Source organism: Leptonychotes weddellii, chromosome 3 (assembly GCF_054177405.1).
Source record: "Leptonychotes weddellii isolate Sample4059 chromosome 3, ASM5417740v2, whole genome shotgun sequence".
NCBI lineage: Eukaryota > Metazoa > Chordata > Mammalia > Carnivora > Phocidae > Leptonychotes > Leptonychotes weddellii.
In genome coordinates this window covers 103,916,300-103,938,181 of record NC_138371.1, presented here as the reverse complement: position 1 = coordinate 103,938,181, position 21,882 = coordinate 103,916,300, and the positions used below count along the sequence as shown (strand labels likewise).

The 21,882-nt window shown below is 43.8% G+C and overlaps 2 protein-coding genes across 4 annotated transcripts in view; one reads left to right on the top strand and one right to left on the bottom strand.

The window, feature by feature from the left end:
• LOC115942883 (uncharacterized) overlaps positions 1-10,051 on the bottom strand; it is a 28,198-nt gene extending 18,147 nt beyond the window's left edge. The window contains exons 1-2 of one of the 2 annotated variants that reach the window (XM_081814718.1): positions 9,790-10,051; positions 4,942-5,124 (exon numbers count right to left, since the gene is read on the bottom strand). The gene's annotated coding sequence lies outside the window, so the exon portion shown is untranslated. The remainder of the gene's footprint in view (positions 1-4,941; positions 5,125-9,789) is intronic. The other variant, XM_081814719.1, reaches the window with a different exon arrangement.
• Positions 10,052-10,146: 95 nt separating this feature from the next.
• Positions 10,147-21,882, top strand: part of LATS2 (large tumor suppressor kinase 2) — a 76,606-nt gene continuing 64,870 nt past the window's right edge. Inside the window, exon 1 of one of the 2 annotated variants that reach the window (XM_081814714.1) lies at positions 10,147-10,333. The gene's annotated coding sequence lies outside the window, so the exon portion shown is untranslated. Of the gene's footprint in view, positions 10,334-11,109; positions 11,328-21,882 lie in introns of those variants that run through there. The other variant, XM_081814715.1, reaches the window with a different exon arrangement.

Here is a 21,882-nt window from a genome sequence, read left to right as displayed (position 1 = left end):
ATCTAACATGAGGGAAAAAAGAAGGGAAAGGGTATACTTATTATGGTTATTTTATGTCTGCCATCTTTATAGGGATTTCCATTTGTTCATTATGTGAAATCAAAAACAATTGTTGAGCAGCTTCTGTTTACTAGGCAAGGGGCTAAGTACTGTGGTGGCTACTATATGCACCTAAATCCTGAGCGCTCCTTCACCTCAAGGAGCTAGAAGTCTAACAGGAGAATTAGGACAAGTTTGCAAATAACCAGGATCCCAGACCATTTCCCATCAGGAGAGAAGTCCCACACAGTGCTGCAGGGAGTTCAAAAGAAAGGAAAGTGGTTACTTCTGACTTAGACAGTCAAGGACAGCTTCTTGGAGACAGTGAATTAGAAAGTGTCTAGTGAAGGAGAAACCCCCTGAAGGAGGGTGTAGCAGTTTCCTCCTGCTGCCACAACAAATTCCATAGACTTAGTGGCTTAAAGCAACAAAAATGTCTTCTCTTACAGTTCTGGAGGCCAGAAGTCCAACATGGATCTCAATGGCTAACACCAAGATGTCATCAGGGTTGAATTCTTTCCTGGAGATTCTAGGAGGGGGAGTCTATTTCCTGTCCATTTGGGTTGTTAGCAGAACTCAGTTCTTTGTGGTTGTAGGACTGAGGTTCCTGTTTTCTTGCTGGCTATAAATCGAGGGCTTTACAAAGCTTCTAGAAGCCACTGCATTCCTTGGATCGTGGCCCTTCCTCTGTATCCAAACCCAGTTGCAGGTCAAATCCCTCCCATGTTGTAGCATCCAACCTTCCCTTCTGTTCCCTTCCACTTTAAGGACCCTTTTAATTACAGCGGGCCCCACTTAAATAATACAAAATAATCTCCCCATCTCAATGTCTGTAACTTTAATCACATCTGCAATGTCCATTCTGCCATGTGGAGTAACATTCACAGGCCCCAGACATTAAGGCATGGATATCTTGGTGGGGAAGTGGCATTCTGCTACCTACCACATGGGAGTAGGATTTCGACCAGGAGAAAAAGTGGGGAGTAGACAGCCAAGCCTGGCAAAGCATGAGCAGGACATGGAGACAGATTCCAAGCAGGAAACAGCCATTTTGTTAGCATGGAAGTCTAGGGTACACACACCTGCATACATGCACACACGGAGTCAAAGAATGCAAAGGAAGCCTGGAAATACATTTTTTCACTTCATCATGGAGGGCTTGTCAACTATCAAAGAGTCTAGGCTTTGTTCGGTAGGCAGTGGGGAGCTCCTGGAGGTTTTTGAGTAGGCTGCACATTAGGACAACTGATGTGGCTTCAGGCTGTGGAGAATGGATGGGAAAAAGATGAAACTGAAAGGAGGGGAACCCATTTAGGCCACCATAAGGGTCTAAAAATGAAAGGGAACGGTGATGCCGGGGTCTCCTCTCCCATTCTTCAGCTGTGCTGCAGACCTAGAAGGTGGTAAGGTAACAACTATGTGCCTCTGCAAGTCATTAATTGTATGGTAACTTATTACAGCAGCAGAATTCTCCCATTTAAAACAAGTTCTCCCCTTGAACCCTCATTGTCCTCCAGCTACTTTCATTTCCTTGTTTCTTTGCCACCTTACTCATCACAAATGTTTCCCGCCTAACGTCTCCTCTCTTCAGCCTCCCAAGAGAGAGCTCTCCGCTAAGGTTCCACTGACTGCCAGGTCTTTAAATCCAAGGGACATTTTTCAGTTCTCATTTTACCTGACTTTTTAGGAGCATGCATCTTTGTTGATCTCTCCTGCCCTGAAACACTCTTCCCTTTGTTTCTGTGAAACCACATTGACTGGAAACCACATTGACTTCCAGCTCTCTGGCAGCTTGTCTGTTTCCTGTGCAGGCTCACCCTGCTCTACTCACCATGGAATGTTGCATTTCCTCAACATTCAAGTCCCCTCCCCCTTCAAATTCCTCTACACCTTCAGCTTTGGTGGCCACCTGCAGTATATGCAGGCAACTCACAAGGTTGGATCTCCTGATCAGATTTCTTCTGAGCTACAAATGGGTGTCTACAACTGTCTTCATAACACCTCCATTCACTCCACTCCACCCCAAATGATAGCTCCAAAACCAAATGCAGGATCTCAGTGCAATGGAAGGCACTATCATCCACCAGTTTGAGAAGTTAGAAACCTCACAGCCACTTGCATCTCCCTTGGGCCATACAGCTGATCCCATTGTTATTTCTCCATTTCATCTACTCTCTTCCTCCTCCAAAGCTATCATCTTAGCCCGAGCTGTATCACTTCATTACTCGACTAGCCTTTGCCTCCTTCCTTTCAGCTCCCACTCATCCTTCACTCAGCCCCCAGAATGATCTTTTGGAAACACATCAGGTCACGTCATTCCATCATGTCCCTTTCATGACTTCCCATTGTTCTGAGTATAAAGACTAAGATCTTAAAGTGACACACAAGGCCCTATGTAGCCTGACCCCTGCCTACCTCTCTATCCTCACCTTTTATCTCCCACCCCCTACTTATGCATGCCAATAACAATAGTCTCTTTTAGCATTTAAAGTGGTGCCTTATGTTCCTTCCCCCACAGGGCCTTTGCACAGGTAGTTCTCTCTGTTAGAATGCTTTTCCTGTCCATCTTGTTAATTTCTTTGCATCTTTTACATCTCAGCTAAAGTGCTTCCTGATTTTTTAGGCCAGATCACATCCCCTCTTTTATAAAATCTCAATGGATAGTTGTGTCTACTTTATAGTACTAGCCACAGTCCCAAATTTCCATGTTTGTAGCATTACCTCATTATTATTTACCTCTCCCACTAGACTTGTAAGCTCCATGAGAATGCCTGTGTTCAGTATTTTGTCCCTGGTACCTAGCACATCTGGGCGCCCAATGTGTTGAACAAATTAGGTACTGCTGAAGAGGGTGACAAGACTAGCATATTGTAAATGCATGATAAATATTTGAGTGAATATGTGTTCCATTTAGACCACTTTGACTTTGAAAGGTTGTCAAACCACACATATGAAAATGTCTAGAATTGGTTGGAAGTCTGGAAATGAATATGTGTGACTTTCAAATGCAAATTATAACTTTCTTACCCATGAACACACTCAAATTCCTGTGTATGTAAAATACAAGGAAGAAAAGGTAGGCAAACTCAAGATCTTGTTTTTCTTTGAGGTCACCTTTCAGTGTAGACAAAAACCTTGTTCCGTTCTTTTGTTGTGTGAACGCTGGCCACTGTGATGCTTTCCACCAGAGTGTTGTCCTCTCATCTCCTCTCTCTGCCTGAGCTCAGTTTAACTTTCTTTCACCCTCTGTGATATCTCCCCAATATTCTTTCAGCTCCTCTCTCCTCCCTGAGTATTAATTTGACAGTAGGTAAGCACAGAGAGATACCATCTGGTCTTCCCAACTTCTCTGTTTACTTCACCGTCTTATTTCTCTAACATTCTCCCTACTCTCTCCATTCTGTCCATTCTCCGCATGCCTGAAATACCAGGCTTTCCCATGACTTTGCTCCTGCCCTTCTCCCCTTCCAAGTATCTTTACCTCAAACTTTAGTTCTTTCTCTCACCTCTTTCTGAGAGGTATTAGCTCTGGGACATTTTTCAAGTTTCAACCCCAAACCAAGAAACTCTTTTTGTTCTGGAGTTGCCAGCTATCAAATACAATCTGCATGACTGCTTCCTGACTTTTACAGATTTCCCTTTGCTCTTTGAAATTTGGCAGCCTGTCACTGGCCCCCTTCCACTTCTGCATATGAAATTACCTTATCATCATCTCATCAGAGTTTTTATTATCAAAAGCCATTTATCAAGCATCTGACTATAACACACTCAATTGTTTTTTTTTTTTAGATCTGATTAACAAAACAAAATACATAGTCTTAAAAGCACTGTTCGATAAAACATTTAGTAGTTAATTTTAACATTAAAAATAGACCATGAAAATGTTTCTTTTACAATTACGCAATTAAATATTTATTGTCAATTTAGATGAGCTCAGATGTTTCCCTTTGAAAATGTAAATTTCACTATTGAAATTAATTTTGTGGAGAGGAGAGTTTGAGCCTTAGACTTTTAGTTTTTCCTAAAGCAAGTATCACCAATGTTTACTGCAAAAGATGAAATTAAAAATTTGAGGGACACTTGGGTGGCTCAGTAGGTTAAGCATCTGCCTTTGGCTCAGATCATGATCCCAGGGTCCTGGGTTCGAGCCCTGCATCAGTCTCCTTGTTTAGTGGGGAGCCTGCTTCTCACTCTGCCTGCCACTCCCCCTGCTTGTGTGTGCTCCCTTCTTCTCTCTCTCTCTCTCTCACTCTCACTCTCTCTCGCTCTCTGACAAGTAAATAAATAAAATCTTTAAAAATAAATCAAAAATTTGAATGGAAGGTTTTAGAACATATAGGAGCATATAGACCTTTTCAGTGGGATTTTTATTTCAGTTACAGACATAACAACATGCTGCTCAAGTCTGCAAATAAAACAGAAATTGCAGCCAACTATAAACGTAATGAGAAATAAGTAAATAGCTGGTGTTGCTGTCATAGCTCACTCAGCATAAAAAGTAAGCTAACGGAGGATGTGGTAAGAAAAGAAAATTTGTTTTAGCAATTCGTCTCTTAATAATGTAAAGTGTCAACATAAGAATTCTCTAAATGCAGAATGTGATTTTTATCTTGACAGTGTTTCTTTGAGGTCTTCTGGGAACAAATCTTTTTTTTTTTTTTAAAGATTTTATTTATTTATTTTGACAGAGAGAGACACAGCGAGAGAGGGAACACAAGCAGGGGGAGTGGGAGAGGGAGAAGCAGGCTTCCCGCGGAGCAGGGAGCCCGATGCGGGACTCGATCCCAGGACCCTGGGATCATGACCTGAGCTGAAGGCAGACGCTTAACGACTGAGCCACCCAGGCGCCCCTGGGAACAAATCTTAAACTCTTGAGCAATTCTGACTTATGCAATCACATACTTTATTACTCATCTGAGAAGCAGAGTGGCTATGCGGAGAATGAAGCTGCGCTCCGTGGTGTTGGAGGGCTGGAAAGGCAGGTCTGCAGAGACTGTCCAGGTGGCCACCGTGGAAGGCTTGCTGGGACCCTGGACCTTCTCCTAAACATGCCCCAGAGAGTTTTACCAAGTTTTCCACAAGGTCCTGTTTTCCAAAATGGAAATAAATAACAAAATAAACCAAAATCAGAGAAAATTTTTCTCTCATGAATTTAATATTAGAAAACATGTTTAAGAATGAAAACTTAATACTGGGGATTTTCTCCTCTGGTATCAGAAACATTTTCATTATTGTGAAACATAAGAGTTTGTACACTTAAAAATGGTTAAGATGGTAAATTGTAAGTTAGGTGTATTTTACCAAAATTGAAAAAAATTGGAGAGAAACCTAGAGGTGGAATCTATTAAATAGGTTCCTATTAAATAAAGGCATTTAAAAAATTACAAAATATAAAACATTTCTGATCATTCATCTGCTATCTAGTAATCTATTACTCTCTTAAAAACAATAATAATCTACTTGTCTCTAAGTCTGACTTTCTACAATATATACCCTTTGGGAAATATCCAGAAACTGAAGAAGCAAAAGGCCTTTTAACAGTTGAAATAGCCATCACGAAGTCCTAGTTCTTCCTTGCAGAGGAAAGACCTTTAGGAATGAGAAGTTCTATTAGCTCTTACTTTACATACAATTTTGATAAGCTGAGTAATCTTTCTTACACAACAGTAGATTGAAAGCAGAAAATTAGTAAGGTATGGTATTTTACTAGAGACTGGAATCTTGATAGCAGAGGGAAAAAAAAAGGAGTTGATTATCTAACAGAGGCAAAACTAACTGCAAAGAAATCCCTCAAAAAAGCCCCCAAACAAACAAGAAGGGGAGGAGGAATGGGATTTGTTTAATGGGTAAGAGTCTTAGTTTGGGATGATAAAGTTCTGGAGATGGGTGGTGGTGATGGTTGTACAACATTGTGAACTTAATGGCACTGAACTGTACACTTAAAACTAGTTAAAATGATAAATTTTATATTATGTATATTTTATCACAATTACCAAAAAAAGGTTAGAAAAAGAGTTCATCATTGAAACAGAGCCCCCAACTAATAGAGCTGATATTGTTAATCCTTTCTCTGGATTTTTTTTCTTTTCATTTTTTTTTTCTTTCTCTAGAAGTTGCTACAAGTTTGCAGAACCGAAAACTCCGAAACAACAATGAACGAGTAGATCTCTTTGGCGGACCCAGAGTCATTGGTTTCAAGAAAAAGTGGTATTAAATTTTGATATTTGAGATATTAAAGTGCATTCAGTATATTTGAACTAGCAGGTAAGAAGTTCTTTATATGTAGTCTCGGGGGAAGAATATGGTTCCTATTCTTGTGGAATTTATGATCTAATCAAGGAAACAAAAAACATGGGTATAAAACAAATTAAATCAGTGTAGCTCATCTAGTTTTTTAGGGCTTTTAAGACTAGAGCCTGCTTTTCGGGCACTAAGACATAAAGAGGCTGAGCCATAATCAGGTTTTTTGCATTGGAAGCTTGGGGAGGGGGTGGGAGGCAGGTAGGTAGTCTTAGGGCATATTCCTCAGGGGCCTCAGTGAGAACCCCTAAAACATCCTGGCCTCATAACTGCAGGGGACTGGCCAGAGAGTGGATCCATAGCCTCTCTCTTCTCTGGCTCATGCTGGAGACACATCTTTGAATTCCCCTCTTCCTCACTGCACAAAGCCCATTATTTGACTTCAGTTTCCTTATTTATAAGTGCATTATAATCATGATTCTTGAGGTCCGTGATTTCAAGCTTTGGAGTCAGATCTATCAAGGTTTGAATCCCAGCTCTTGGTTACTGGGGCTCTCTGTGTTTTAGGGTCCTCTTCCAGAAAAATGGGGTTAATAACATGGTTGTCTAGAGCATTAAATGAGAATACACAGGTTTAGGGCAGCAGCTGGTATAGATTAAGGACATATATATATATTTATATATATATATACACATACATACTATGTTAATTAATTTATACATTGTAGCTTCGCCACTGCTGTAGGCTTTATGCTCAGCTGGACTTGTGTTCTCTCTCTCTTTTCTCCTCTTCTCAGCTGATGCATTGTGTGGATGTACTTATTAAACATAATTTTTGTTAATTATTCTATTTAAAAGTATTAAGAATATGAGACAAAAATCACCCAGAAGGTGTGAAATAGGTGAAGGGGATTAAGAGTATACTTATCATGATGAGCACTGAGTAATGTATAGAATTGATGAACCACTATATTTTACACCTGAAATTAATGTAACACTGATGTTAACTACACTGGAATTAAAATTAAAATCTTCATAAAAAAATCAAGTACATATAAAAAATAATAAAGAAATAAAACAAAAAATCACCCAGAATGACTACATCCAGAAACTACAACTTTCAGCATTTGGCTGCATACTTTTCTGGACTTAAAGATTTTTTTTGAGAGAGAGAGAGAGCAGGGGGAAGGGCAGAGAGACAAGCAGACTCCCTGCTGAGTGTGGAATCAGAGGCAGGGCTGGATCCCAGGACCCTGAGATCATTACCTAAGCCAAAGTCAGCTGCTTAACCAACTGAGCCACCCAGGCGCCCCCCCCCGATATCTGTATATTTTTTAAAATTCTATATTATATGGTATAAAATATATATTTTTGTATACATATTTTAAAATATAAATATATATACTTATATTATTTTACAAAATTGGATACCACTTGCTTTTTTTCGAACACATCTACAAGACTGTCAGCTCCAGCAGGGGATAAATCATGTGGTTTTGCTCTCCATGGTATCCCCTGTGCCTGGTTTAGCCCATGACTCATGGCAGTACTCAAAAAATAAAAAAACAAAAAACCCTAAGGAATGAATGACTTCGTATCAATAAACACATATCCAGAATAACAATAAACACGACCATTAATCATAATATTCTCCTGCATAGGTGTGTCAATTTGTCCAAGCAAGCTTTTTTTTTTTTTTTTAAATATTTTATTTATTTATTTGACAGAGAGAGAGTGTGCGTGTGCACAAGCAGGGGAAGTGGCAGACAGAGGAAGACAGAGAAGCAGGCTCCCCACTGAGCAGAAAGCCCTATGTGGGACTTGATCCCAGGACCCTGGGATCATGACATGAGCTGAAGGCAGACGCTTAGCTGACTGAGACACCCAGGCACCCCTCCAAGCAAGCTTCTATTTAGAAGTTTACTTGTTTCCAATTTGTTTCCTATATAGATATTTGAAAACTTTAAAAAAATGGTTTTTTTAAAGGCACAAAGAATAACACAGCACACATGATTAAACCTATTCACCCAGAATCAACAAATTTTAAGATTTTGACAGTTTTGCATCACTTTTTAAATAAAAGAAATAACATATTGGAGGTAAAGTTGAAGTCCTCATTCTACTCTTCTCAGTTTAATTTCCCTCCTTCCTTCTACATAGGCAACAGCCATCATGAATTTGGTGCATCTTCTTGCAGTCTGCATGTCTATACTTATAAAAGTATTGATTAGTATAGGTTCTGTGGCATTTTATTGATGAATATGGTATCATAGTGTATATACAGTTCTGCACCTTGCTTTTTTTCCGCTCTACAATTCGAATTCTATCATTTATCCTATGAAAAGTATAGAGCTAGTTCATTCACTTAGCTTTTTTGTCACTTGAATATCTACCTTTTATTTTCCTATTATTCCCTATTGCTGGGTATTGTAGGTTATTCTTGATTTTTCACTATTGCAAACAATGCTTTAATGGTCAGTATAACTACAAAATTTTATTGGGGTTTATACAAAATTTTTAAGTCACTAAATTCCTTTTATTTGCAACATTTCTTTGACAAAAAAAAAAATGTTTTCTTTAATTATGTTTACATCTTCGAAGACAGCAAGGGCAGGACCTTTAAACACACACAAAGAAGAATCGCAGCCAGCCCTGCCCGCCTGGGGCTGGGGAGGAGAGAGTGAGTTCAGTGTATGAGTGAAAAGGTACACAGGTGAGTGCAAGACGGACTCAATTACAGAATACCCACTGGGGACTTATACCGTCCAAGATGCCTGGGTAGAGCACAGGATAAGATTGAAAAATGAAATTGAACTCTAAGCCGCACAATAATTGGTTTAATTACCAGAGCTCAAAGAGTAGAGAAAACAGGAGAGCGATCTAGGAAGATTCATTCCTTGTGAGAGCTAAGACGGAGGCAGGGCTGAAAGCCTGGGTGGGAATTAGATGAAAGTGGACAGGATGGCAGACCAGGGACTTGTAAGGTTGTTAAAAAGTCCAGAGATAATTACCTTCATTACCATTTCTTTTCACATTAAAATTTAAGAACTTCACAAGAACTTATTAGTTAAAAAGGAAATCGGACTGGCTTTTAAAACAATATTAGCCCTCACCATCACCTGCCACAGACTGTAGGTGGTAGGAAGTATGATGTCAGGAGAGTCCAGAAGTAGATTAAGGATTGCTTCCAGGCTATTAGTTCAACTCACATCTCTGCACAATCCTTGCACATGCCCGTGTACCACACCCACAGACCACAAATGGAAATGCAAAACTCAGACTCACTTGTTGGTATACATTTCTATCTAGTTCTGCACATCATGAAACATTTCTCATAAACAAAATTTCCACAGCACTGGGGTTTGATTAAATTAAAACTAATTTTGGATATACATTTGAACGTCGTTTATTACTTGATTCCATGGACTAAGCTGTCCTCTTCTATCCCCTACTTTTAACAGCTGACACCTATTTGGTAACTTGGTGGCTCCTTCAGGCCTGTTAACTTACTTTCTTCGCCAGGGCTGGTGTGAGACGCTTAAGAAAACAGTGGCTTTAACGACAGAGTTACCAACTTTTATACCAGTGCAGTCGAAGCGGCAATACTGGAGCTGGGGGTGGGTGACAAAGTGGCAAAAAGGTCCGCAAGAGTCGGCGGGGAGGCCGCGGGCAGGTGGCGGCGGGCGCTGTTGGCCGCGACCGGGAGGCAGGAAGCGGCGGCGGGGCGGAGCGGGCCGGCCGCCGAGCAGCCAGGGCCGCAGGCGCCCCGCCCGGGCTGGTATGCGGCCGAGAGTGACGCGGGAGGCGGGGTCACGTGACGCCCGTGGAATGCCAACAATGTAGCGAATGTCCCACTTGGGTCTGCGCGCTGGAACCTCGGCGTGAGCGCCCCGGGAAGATGGAGCAGCCGCCGCCCGCGCCGCCGCCGCCCGGGGCTCCCCCGTACCCGTGGGGCCAGCAGCCGCTCCAGCCACTGGCGCCCGGTCCCCCGGCGCGCGAGGCCCCGGAGCCACGGACGAGGACGCCCCGGAGGGTGTAGACCGCGCCCCAGGAGGTGAAGGGGCAGGGGCGGGGGGCGTGTGGCCAGGGGCCAAGGCGGGGCGGCTGGAAGCTTCCGCGGGCCGGCGGGGCCCCGGGGCGCCCCGCGCCCATCCTCGGGCCGCTGCGGGCCGCGGCTCCGGGAGGGGCGCCCGACTCGGCGGGGCGGCCCGGCCGAGGGGCGGGGAGCGGAGCGGCCGAGGAAGTTTGTCCCGAGCGGAGCCCTGCGCCCTGCCCCCACGGCCCCCGCCCGGCCCGGGCCCGGAGCCGCCTCCGCTGGCGGCGCGTCGTCGCGGGCCGTCCGGAGTCAGCCGAGCCGGGGAAGTTGGGAGCGAGCGCCCGGCCGGCGGGGCTGCGCCGCTTTGTTGTGCGCCGGGCGGCCGCGGCCGGGCTCCCGGCGGGGCTGGAGCGGCCCGGCCCGGGGCGGCGAGCGGGGCGTCCCGAGAGGCCGTCCGCGCCAGGGGTACCCCGTCTCCACGGTCCTGGGGAGCTGGGCTTTTACTCCGAGACCCGGCCGGGCGCCGTGCCGGCTGGGGGGCCCGACAGCGTCGGGATCCCGCGCCCGCTGCACCGCGGTCCACAGAGGCCGCGCCGTCGTCCGCCCGGGGCGGTGCGGTCGTCCCCCCACAGGCCGCGGTGTCGTGCCCCCGCTGGCCGTGCGGTCGTCCCCCGACCCGCCTGCCACGGACGGTGCAGCCCGCAGAGCCCCCGGTGGTGCCGGGCCGGCGCTCGCTCCGACCTCTCCAAGTTTGCCTCCCGGTCCTCGCGGGTCGCAGCCCGAGCTTCAGGGACGCCTTCGCGGCCGTGAGAGCGGCGGCCGTTGCATAATACGCCTTTCCTGCGTCCTAGTTTAGCCGACTTTCTGGAGCTTGTCTTTTCTGATGCAACCTCACGTGCAGTTAGTTCCCCTGCCGGACTCCGGCGATGCGGATTCTGAGTTTATTCGCGTTTTGCCAGTCACCTCTCCGCAAGCCTGCCTTCGGAACTTCAGGAAGAGCATCTCTCTCGGGGTGAAGTCTGGCTCGCGGGGTTGGGCGGGAGTGCAAGCCTGCAGCAAACCTGGCGTCCTTTGATCCCGAGTCCCCGGTACCCCAGGGGAAGGCGGGGAAGGTAGACCCCTCCCAGAAGAAGGTGAAACTCACCTGACGGCACCGGGGCCCGGGTGTCCTAGGCTGCTGGCTGGCTGTATGTTCTGAGCCCTTCGAATGAGAAGTTGTTTTTTTTTTCCTTGCAATCATAACCGTGAAAGTATACTTTATTTGTAGTTTTATTATGACAAAATCTTAAACAAGAACTTTTACACTTTCATACGTATGGAGGATATAAGTGAGCGTGCTCTTAATAGTAATCTAGACTTTTAAAAAATTGTTTAACAGTACTCTTAAGCCAGGGACTATACATTTGGCAGATAAAAATCCAGTGGCCAAACAGCTCTCTTCCCAAAGTATTCGGCAAATATGTTACATTTTTAAAGGAAAGTTGGCCCACATTTTACTAAGAAACTTAAATATACTGAAATTGGAGTGGAAAGTCACAAAATGTGTATTGTCTTTTTACAGGTGTTCTGTTTAAATTAGTAGATGAGGAGCCTTCCTTTAATAATGGAGAAAGCAACTCGTGACTTATTTTTAGGAAATTTGTACTAAGTAGATCTTGCTCCATATAGTTAGTTGAATCTCAGGATAAATCCCTCCATATGGATCACCATTTTTGAGTGCTAAATCGAGAGACTAAGCTGACTTGTATCTTTTACTTTTTCCTTTAGCTTTTACTATTTCCTATTTTTACTCTTTCCTTTCGTAATAAGGTAGTAACAGAACAATCTTCCAAAATAAGAATGCAGAGACTGTTTAAGAAAGTCTGTTTTAAATTATAATTAACAAGACACTGTGTTATTCAGCCTCTCATAAAATTTGGTCTCATTATCCAGGTATATAGAACACTGTTTAATGAGTACACCAGCATTCCTTTGAAATTAAAATTGCTAAACATTTAATAAATCTCAAAATGTAAAGCAATTGAAAATGGCATCTGAACAGAAGACCTCATGCAAAAGTATTAAGTTGAATTACTAGAATCATGGAATTTTAGAACTGGAAAGGATTCTACTAGTCTCTCCTTCTAGTTGGAAATAGTTTTGACCTAAGTGTAAATTGGAACTGTACATATTTCTTTCCTTAGCAAATCACAGGGTTGATGGGAGGGACTTTCCTTTGGTGGGAGGGGAATGTTTTTACAATAAGATGCCTTGTTATTTTAAATGCTGTGTTGTAAATAGCCAGCCCTAGGCTTCTAAATCCCACTCTGTTGGGGTGGGGATGGCGGGGGGCGGGGGGGGGGGAGGTGTTGAAGCTGATAAATTCACCATAAACACATAGGAAGGATTTGGGAAAGCTTTTGGAGGGGGCGGGGGTGTTCTGCTTTGTATTAGATAAACCAGACCAACACAGTTTTTGAAAAGTTGCTTTTATATTTCATTTCATGGTTGTAATGTGAAACTTCTAAACAGTGTTCCCTACTGACTTTTAAAAAAATGACTTGAAGAAATAGAGAAGATTACTCAGTGCTTTTACTTTGTCTTGACTGTAAATCTGCTTTAAAAAGGAGCACAATATCCTGATCAGCCGAATGAAGGGGTTGGGCTTGATAATCCCTAAAGTGACGGACTTCCAGCTCAAAAAATTCTCTGAATCTCCTTCCTTTTTACAAAAGCCTATTGCTTAGTAATTCCTCTGGAGAGAACTGGGCCTCTGTGGCACAAGTCCGGGGGTCACCATTCCCATTATATGTTGCGTGGGTGATGCTGTATGAACCAGGGCTTTATTACACAGAGCACCTGTGAATGGCTCCTGGTGTTTGGGCCACCAGTTTCTCTAAGTCAGCTGTTCTCTCAGTATTTTTAAAGCTAATGTTATTTGATCTATAATTTCATTTTTGAAGTATTATTCAAACAAGGTAGTGTTGGAAATAAAGATAATGGTTGTGATACTAAAATTAGAATTGACATTACTTAATGTTTACCGTTCACTATATGAAAACCTTATATTGCTTACCATCAAGACCATGTCAACCTAATTGTAACAAATGGTTTCTTAAGTTAATTAAATACTTTTTGCCCATGTGCTAATCTTTGACATTCATAGGAACTTTTCTGGAGGACAAGTGAAAAATCTCATGGTTTGTAGCAGTGGTTTATATTTATTGTTAACCAGCATTGCTCTATTGTGGTGTAACGTAGGTTCTATAACCTCTAAATTAGCAAGGATGGTAAAGATTTTATGAATGTAAGTTGGCTCTTGAATGGAGTGGGCCTCTGGAGTATTGGCCTCCCTGCCTCCAAGCAGTTTTCCTGATTAGGAATGCTAAGAACCAGCAGGTTTCATTCCTAATTAACATCATCCTACCTCAGAAGTCTCCTATGTTCTCATTAAATGTACCCAGACAGTTTACCTGCTCCCTCCCCAACATTATCTGCCTATTCATTTTTCTCTTCTATGTTTGAGCCTTTTCACAGGAAGTTCCAGACTCTAAGAATAGCTTCACACTTCCTTCATCAAATCATAGCCTTTTAGCCTTTCCAGTTTTGGTGAAACAATCCTTTCTCTGGTAGATTTTCTCCAAATAGGCACATGGACTGGGATTCTTTGGACAGTCACAGTATTACCTGTGTCCATAGCAGGACTCTCAAATGGGATGGGTGTTCTGATTCCTTAGCTGGCGTATGTCTGAAATTTGGAGGGAAAGGAAGCAGCGCTTTCTTAAAGACTGAAAACCCTTACTGGGGTATGGAGTTGAAGATACGGAGACCCATCCTGTATAGTTGCTTGCTGTTAGGAATGCTGCAAATAATGGATAATAAATCTGTCTATAACCTGATCATTCTGTGTGGTCATCTAGAGTACAGACTTCTGTGGCTCCATTTTTTATGCCTTTGTTCATAATGCATACATATATATCCCACAGATATCAGGTGCAGAGCTAATAAAGAATGTGATGGTTTGTTTTTCCTCTAGATTGTAAGCTTATTTAGAGGTGAGACCCTGTTCTACTTGGCTGAGACCTCATAATATCCAGCAAAGTATTGGCATATGGCACTTCTAAACCCACTACAACCTTGTGATTGCACTATTTATTGGAGAATTTTCCTGGATCCCCAGAGGGCTGTAATAACTGATTTCCTCAAAGACCTTCATTATGAGGGGGAGCCACTGTTGTGTGGTTTCCCAGCCTGGACAGTACTGGAGAGGTACATCAGCATGGTAGTTGGTGATCCTGACATTTGGCATCTGGCTGGAGGCCTGCCCTGTCTGCCTAACTTAGTTTCAACTTTGCTAGTTAATTATAGTAAGGATATGATTTTAATAATAACTGGAATTTTAGGTCCAAGAAATACTGTTTTAAAAAATGCCGGTGTTTGTCATTAGTGTGGGTCTCAAGAGACATGGGTTTGGTTGATTCTGTGGTTGGTGCTTGATGTGTGTTTAGCATCCAGTGTGGGTTCATGAAGCACTAACAGATATTAGAATGAAAGTTCATGAACATCTGATAGCACTTTCCAGGATTGGAATTGGGTTTGAGAGGGCCAAATTAAGGGATGCTTCAAATATTGCTCTCACATTTTTACATGAGCCACCTATTCTAAGTAGTTGTCTCAGTTCCAGGTTTGAAAATGAGGTGTTTTTGTTTTGTGAGTTGTGAAATAGTTTTGAAATTCTGGTGTCTAGTTTCTTTTAAAGTATGTTTAAATTGATTGATGATGCCAAATGAATTTCCAAAGTTAGATTTACTTTGCTTGATACCCTCTTTTTTAAAATTCACATTCATGAGGCCTTAGGGTCATATTTAGAAAATTCTTGATGAAAGAACTTATTAAAATGATATAGTAGTGTGTCAGAGTAGCCCATTTCTAGCTGCAGTCTTTGGTGAGTATTCTCATGAAAAATTCTTTCATAAGTTCATAATTTGGCCATGAAATCAACTGTCTTCAAACTAAAACCTAAAATACAAGGTCTCAAGCTGAGAAAATACTTTAATTCTTTATGAGACTGAGGGAAAGTTTCATGCCTTCCAGACTGTTCAGGCAGGAGCACAGTTTGCCCAGAGGTGCTGTGGTACAGATTCGCTTACAGAGACAGGGCAATACCTGTGATGGTCCCAGGACCAGTGCTTTCTGTCAAGGTGATGGTGGAAGATGGGAAGAACATGAGAAGAGTGTGTGGTGACCTCCTACTCCCGCCACGCAGAGGAACTTCCCCAGCGGTGGGTTTATGGGGTGTGAATGAATCACTCTTTCGACTTCTGTATATGTTTGAAAATTTTCTTTTTTTTTAAAATTTTACTTATTTTTTAGAGAGCGAGAGAGAAACAGCATGAGAGGGGAGAGGGTCAGAGAGAGAAGCAGGCTCCCCGCTGAGCCAGGAGCCCGATGTGGGACTCGATCCTAGGACCCTGGGATCATGACCTGAGCCGAAGGCAGACGCTTAACCATCTGAGCCACCCAGGTGCCCTGTTTGAAAATTTTCATCCTAAATTGTTGAGGGGAAACAAAAAGAAAAGAAACCGAGACCTCTGGTCCGGATTCTGTTTAAGGGCTTATCCACTTGGTATTTCTCGGCTCATGCATCCATACAGACATCAACACAGAAATGTCTTGCTCACCTGTGCCGGTCAGCTTTATAACTGGAATGTTTTTGGGACACATGAGTGCTTAAAACCCCAAGTATCTCAGGAGCGCGGCTCTTTGGAAGCTGCTCGCTGTTGTGTGTTTTTCGGCCTCCTGGCGGTGGGGGTGACGGTGTGCTTGGGAGGGCGAATGTGGCACCTGGCAGGTTAGACTGCGCTCTGTGAGGGGACTTTGCCCTCCTGGCAGTGCCCTGTCCTGAGATTCGGTCTCTGCATGTGTCACTGTGTGTAGCAAGGGAACCATTCTTCAAACGCTAGTTAGCGAAATGTGAATAGTTAGACGATTTTCCCCCCGTTTTTGTATGAGTGTAAAAAATACATAGTATTTATCATTTTAACCTTTCCTAAGTGTATAATTCAGTTGCATTAAGTACATTCACATTGTTACTGCAGTCATTGCTGCCATCTATACTCCAAGCTTTTTCATCATCCTAAAAGACACGGTACGCACTAAATAATAGCTCCCCGTACCCCTGGCCCCTGGTCATCTCCATTCTGCTTTGTCTCTCTCAAGTGGCATATTCCAGGCGCCTCATGGAAGCAGAATTGTGAAGTATTTGTCCTTTTGTGTCTGACTTACTTCACTTAGCAGAACATTGTCAAGGTCCATCCATGTTGTAGCCTGTCTCAAAGTTTCATTCCTTTTTCTGACTGAATAATATACTGTGTTATGCAACTTTATATGATAGTTATTTGTGAACTCCACTGGGGAACATTTCACCTGGGCCCACATCTTACACTTCAGAGGAAAAGCACTGCTGTTTACTTAGTGCCTTCCGTGTGCTCAGCCTTGTGCCAGACACTCTCCCGCGCCGCCCTTAGACCAGTGGCAGAATTTATCACTGGTGTAGGATGGAGGGGACGGACCCAGAGCTAGGTGACTTCCTATGTTCATTCAACAGATGCTTCTTGGGCCTATGTGTGTGTCCGACAGGCAGGCTCCTGCCCCACGGACCTTACAGTTGAGGTGATTCAAGACGAAAGCAGGCACGTCAGTCATTCGTTATACTCTGGGACGTGGCTGTGAGTGAACACCAGGGTCTCTGGGGTTGGGTGGGCAGGGAGGTCCTTCTGCGAAGGGGTTTTTCAGCTGAGAATTGTAGGAGGCATAAGTGAACCAGACTGGGAGTGGTATTTGTTCCTAGCAGAGAGAATAGTCTTGCTAAGTTCCAGAGGTAAGGAAGAATTTGTTGCCTTTAAGTTGCCCGGGGCCATCCAGGTTGAACCTGATGCTGGCTGGTTGGGAAGCAGTCAGCTTCCTGAGGTTCAGGTACTGCTCCCAGGCCTGGCTGCAGGCACACGTTTCAAACATTAAGTCTAATCACTTAAGTTTTTCTCTCTTCATGCTTTTCTTTTTTAAAAAGGAAGATTCTTTAACTTTTCAAGCATTGCTATCAAATAGTCATTTAAAGAGGAGTCACTTGGAGTGAGCATGAAATACCTACATTTCTACATTCAGTTTGGTACCTTTTCCACTAAGCCAGTCTGGACTTTGCCCTGGTCTTGTCTCTTGACTTGATTAAAGCCTTTTTTGTCTAACTGATTCTGAGTCCTGAACTTCTTAGTAATTCTAATAGTTGGCCAGTGTGTTGTGCGTTACAGGTGAGAATGATCTCACATGCAGTTTCACCTGTGATCTTCAGAGCAGCCCTGTCAAGTAGACCGAGAAAGGCTTGTTACCCAGTAGGAAACTGAAGCTCGGAGAGGTAAAGTGCTTGCCCAGATCACATGGAACTAAGTGCCAGATCTGGGGGTGGAAGCCAGCTCCAGCTGCTTTTTCCTTTGCACCGAAACGGCCGTCTTCTGAAACAGCCTCCCCAGACCTGTCCTTACCTCCTGATAAGTGCCCTCCTCCATCCCCACCAAGGTTTCTTTCTTGATGCTCGTTGTCCAGGTGGTTGTCCTAGCTCAGAGACTGGTGCTACCATCAGCTCTGGTTTCTAAACCAGAAACTTGGCCTCGCCTTTCAAACCTTTAGTCCTCTAGTGAACATCACCAACCCTTACGGGTTCTATTTCTTAAGCTGTTAAATCCACTCACTTCTCTCTGTTCTCCAGCTAATATTCTGTTTCAGATCCCCATAATATTTTGGGTAGACTTTTATTGTCACATTATCTAAGTAATCGGTCTTCTTGTCTGTCTCCCATCTTAAACTGTGAATTCCCTTAAAGTCAGAGGCTGGTCATTATTTTCTGTTTTTCTAGAACCTAGTAACAGAGCCATCTTGTATGGGTGTTCAGGTTGTGTGCTGTTCAAGGGCCTTACACGTAAAAGGGCATGCCTCACATCATACAAATGCTCGCTTATATGAGGGCATGTGTAGCCTACAGGGAGACCCTGGGCCACTCACGGAATACCTGTACAGCAGTAGAGAGTCACCTCCCCGGATAAAGCCACATGGCGTGCATGTTATGCACCTGTTCTGGAGAGTACACATGATCACTCCTCTGTCACTTGCCTCAGAGGTCCAGTTCCCTCCCTCGTGATTTAGACTTTATCTGCCCCCCCCTCACCTGGGGGGTGTATATTATGTGTGTGTGCATGCCTGTGTGACAGATTGTGACATGTGGCATCGGTAGGTTTTCAGAGAGGGCCAGGCCACTGTCCACAGAACTCTGGAAAGCTCCCCAGGGCAGGAGTTGCCCATGTTGTACAATAATATAGTAACAAACAATTTACTTGAGGAAGGGGTACCTTCTTATAGTCCCACAAAGGTACCACATGAACCACTAGGGCTCTGCCGATAACTACACAGAAAGTGTTGATGTGGTGGTAGAAGCAATGTCTTAGAGCAGACCACTCACTCCTCAACTCCTCCTAGCTCTGGGGCTGGAGTCACAGGGCCTCCGGAAGCCATAAGAAAGGCAGCACAATTTGCAAAAGCCCCAAACTGGAAATAACCCAAATGTCCTTCGGTGGCAGAATGGATAAACAAGTATGTTCATACAATGGAATATTACTCAGCAGTGAAGAACAGCAAACTCCTGGTACATAGCACTGTATGAATAACCAAACAGTGTCGACCAAAATAAGCCAGACATGAAGAGTACAGACCATGTCATTCCATGGATATAAAGTTCAAAAACCAGTCAGACTAATCCTTGGTGTTAGAAGTTAGTGAAGGCGATTCCCCCTGGGGCATTGGTCTGTGGGGGGCTGGGGGCTTCTGGGTTGTAATGACACGCTCCTCGATCTAGGTGCTATTTATAAGGGTGTGTTCTTTGTGAACATTCATTGATCTTATGATTTGTGCACCTTAAGAAATATATGTTCAACTTAAAAACATTCCTCCCCCCTGTCCCCCCAAAAGACTGACTTCTTCCCCAGCTTTCAGCAACTTTGTGTTTTTAGAGTAAATTCCAGAGGGCTTTCAAGCCTCAACCCACCAGGGCCTCTTTCACCTGTGCCTGGCTCCGCTTCTCTCTGCTGGTGTGGCTGGGCAGAGAGGACATCCCCACATCTGGGGTTTGGCATTCTCACAGTTCTTTTTTCTTCAGTGTGGACAGTCTCCTGTGGCCCTTGCCCTTTCTTAGCTGAGTACAAAGCAGTTTTGTACCTTCTCTTAAATCTGCTAATGTCACTTGATGGTAAAATGAGACTGCTCTTCTAGGTCATGCCAGTTGGGAGGGATATGAGCTCTCCACTCACTTACCTACTGCTCTCTCTCTCTATGGCTGAGCAGACAGCTCCCTAGCTAGGTGAATGTCCCGCATGCTGGTGCCAGTCATTGATGTTTCTAAGGCCAGACTAAGCCCAGACGTCTGGCCAAGGTGTAACCAGCTTCTGATCTCTCCTCCCTCCCTGGGACTGCTGCACCTCACCCAGGCTTTCCTCATCTACCTGGTGTGTTGCGATTGTCCCTTCCAGTCCACCTTTGAGTTGGCTTCCAGACTCAACTCTTCAAAGGGCACTTTTGGCCACATCACTCCTTAGCTTCACTGCAGACAATGACTTTCCACTTTGTCTGCAAGGAGTCCAGACAATTAACATGGCCTTGAAGGTCCTACCAGATGGAGCCTTGTACACCTTCCACAGTCTCATCCCTCCGTAACTCTCCAGGAAAAGCCTTTGCCACACAGATGTGAATGTGAGGGGTGGGGCCTGTTCCTCTCCTTTGCATATGCCCTTCCAGTTGGCTGGAATTCCGTTGTTCCCTACCCTCAGATTCAGGTATCTCTACTTCACAGCTTTTTCTGGCTTTCTCCTTTAATCTCCCATTTGTTAGATGATTTCCCCCCTCCTCTTGGGCATCTCTTTTCCTTTGAAGCTGTTTATTTGGCTACCTCACGCTCACCTTGCTGAAGGCCAGAATTTGTTTTTGTTTGTACTAGCAGTGCCTAAGACTTAGTAGGCTCTTGATGAATGTTTGCAAGGTGGATAGGTGGGTGGATGGGGCATAGATGAGTAGGTGGTAGAGGAAGGGTGAATACATTTTGACTGCAAAGAAACCCTCCCTGATTATTTATTGTGAAGATAGGATAATTTATGTCTTGTGTGTTTCAGTTTTCAAAAAAAGGGAAAAAAGACCCTAGAGATTGGAAATAAAGTGATTTGTGTAAATTCCCATAGGAAAAGATACAATTCTCCTGCCTTTTCTCAGACATAGCGAGAGTCATCAGGATTCTCCATACGTGCTTGGCAGCTCCTTGAGAATCTCTCTATTTTTGCTGGAATGGGAATTCATGGTTTTAGAAAGTTAGGTATTTCAAAACAGATGCTTAGACCACGAAGTCACTGAAAATGAGTGTGGTTGCAATATGCCCATTTTACACCAATTAAGCAGAGCTCTGGGCTTCTGGCCCCCTGCCAACACTCTGGTCCAGGCCCCAGGAAAATCTCAGCAGTTCTTGGATCTAATTGTTCACTGTCTGCAATGTCTTAAAACAGTCATTTCGGTGACTTTACTATGTTAGATGTTGTGCATTAAAATATAGATTTCATGTTGAAAAATGTATTTAGTCTGATTCTTACTTTCTAAATAGAATCTTCCCTCAGTTTCATTGAGAACGATAGTTAGAACCTTTTAAGACCTTCCATCTCCCCACCTCTAAGAATAGTAATTTTAATGTCATTTCTTCAGACTTATGGTCCTATATGATTATGAAATAGATCTATATAAGTAAATTCACGTAGAACTCTTAGAGCCTGGCACATAGTAGATACTGGATAAATATTAGCAATCATTTTTCTTTCTGCAAGACAAAGTCTGTGAAGCAGATTTCCATTTTACAGTTCTAAAATTCCTTACTGAAACAAAAAGTCCAGAGCCCTTTGCCCTGTCCTTTTAAAGACTGCTCTTTTTTGAATCGATTTTTCTTTGTTCATTAAAATGCAAAATGCTTTTCCTTTACAGTTTGCTCTTAGAGTTCTGTGGGTTAAAAGGAGGGAAATGAGTGAGGGCAGAAGAGGAGGGATGGGGAGAGGGGCCACTAGAGCTTCAGGTGTGAGCCCAGAGACTGTGCAGCAGGCCTTTGCTTTTGCCACCAGTGGGCATCTGTGCTCTGGTGATGACAGCTAATTACACAAATAATAGTAACACGAGTAGTAGAAAGCATGGTTTACCAAAAACTTCTATGTTCCAAGTGCTACTGAGCCAGTTCCATGCATGGTCTTGCTCAGTGCTCACCACTGCCCTCTCACCAAGTGGTGTCATCTGTTTCACCCAGGGAGGGTGAGGGAAGTTAAAGGACTTGTCCAAGGTCACCCAGCCAGCAAGTGACTTGAGCTAGATCCTGCTTCCAGGAGAGCTGGCTGCTAAGGGCAGTATTGGGTTGGACTCCATTTTGTTTTCGGAATGCAAGAACAACAGAGTAGTCAGTGAATTAGGCCTGGGGTAGGTATTCACTATCAGAAAATGGCTTTGTGATCTCTAGTCCTTTTTTT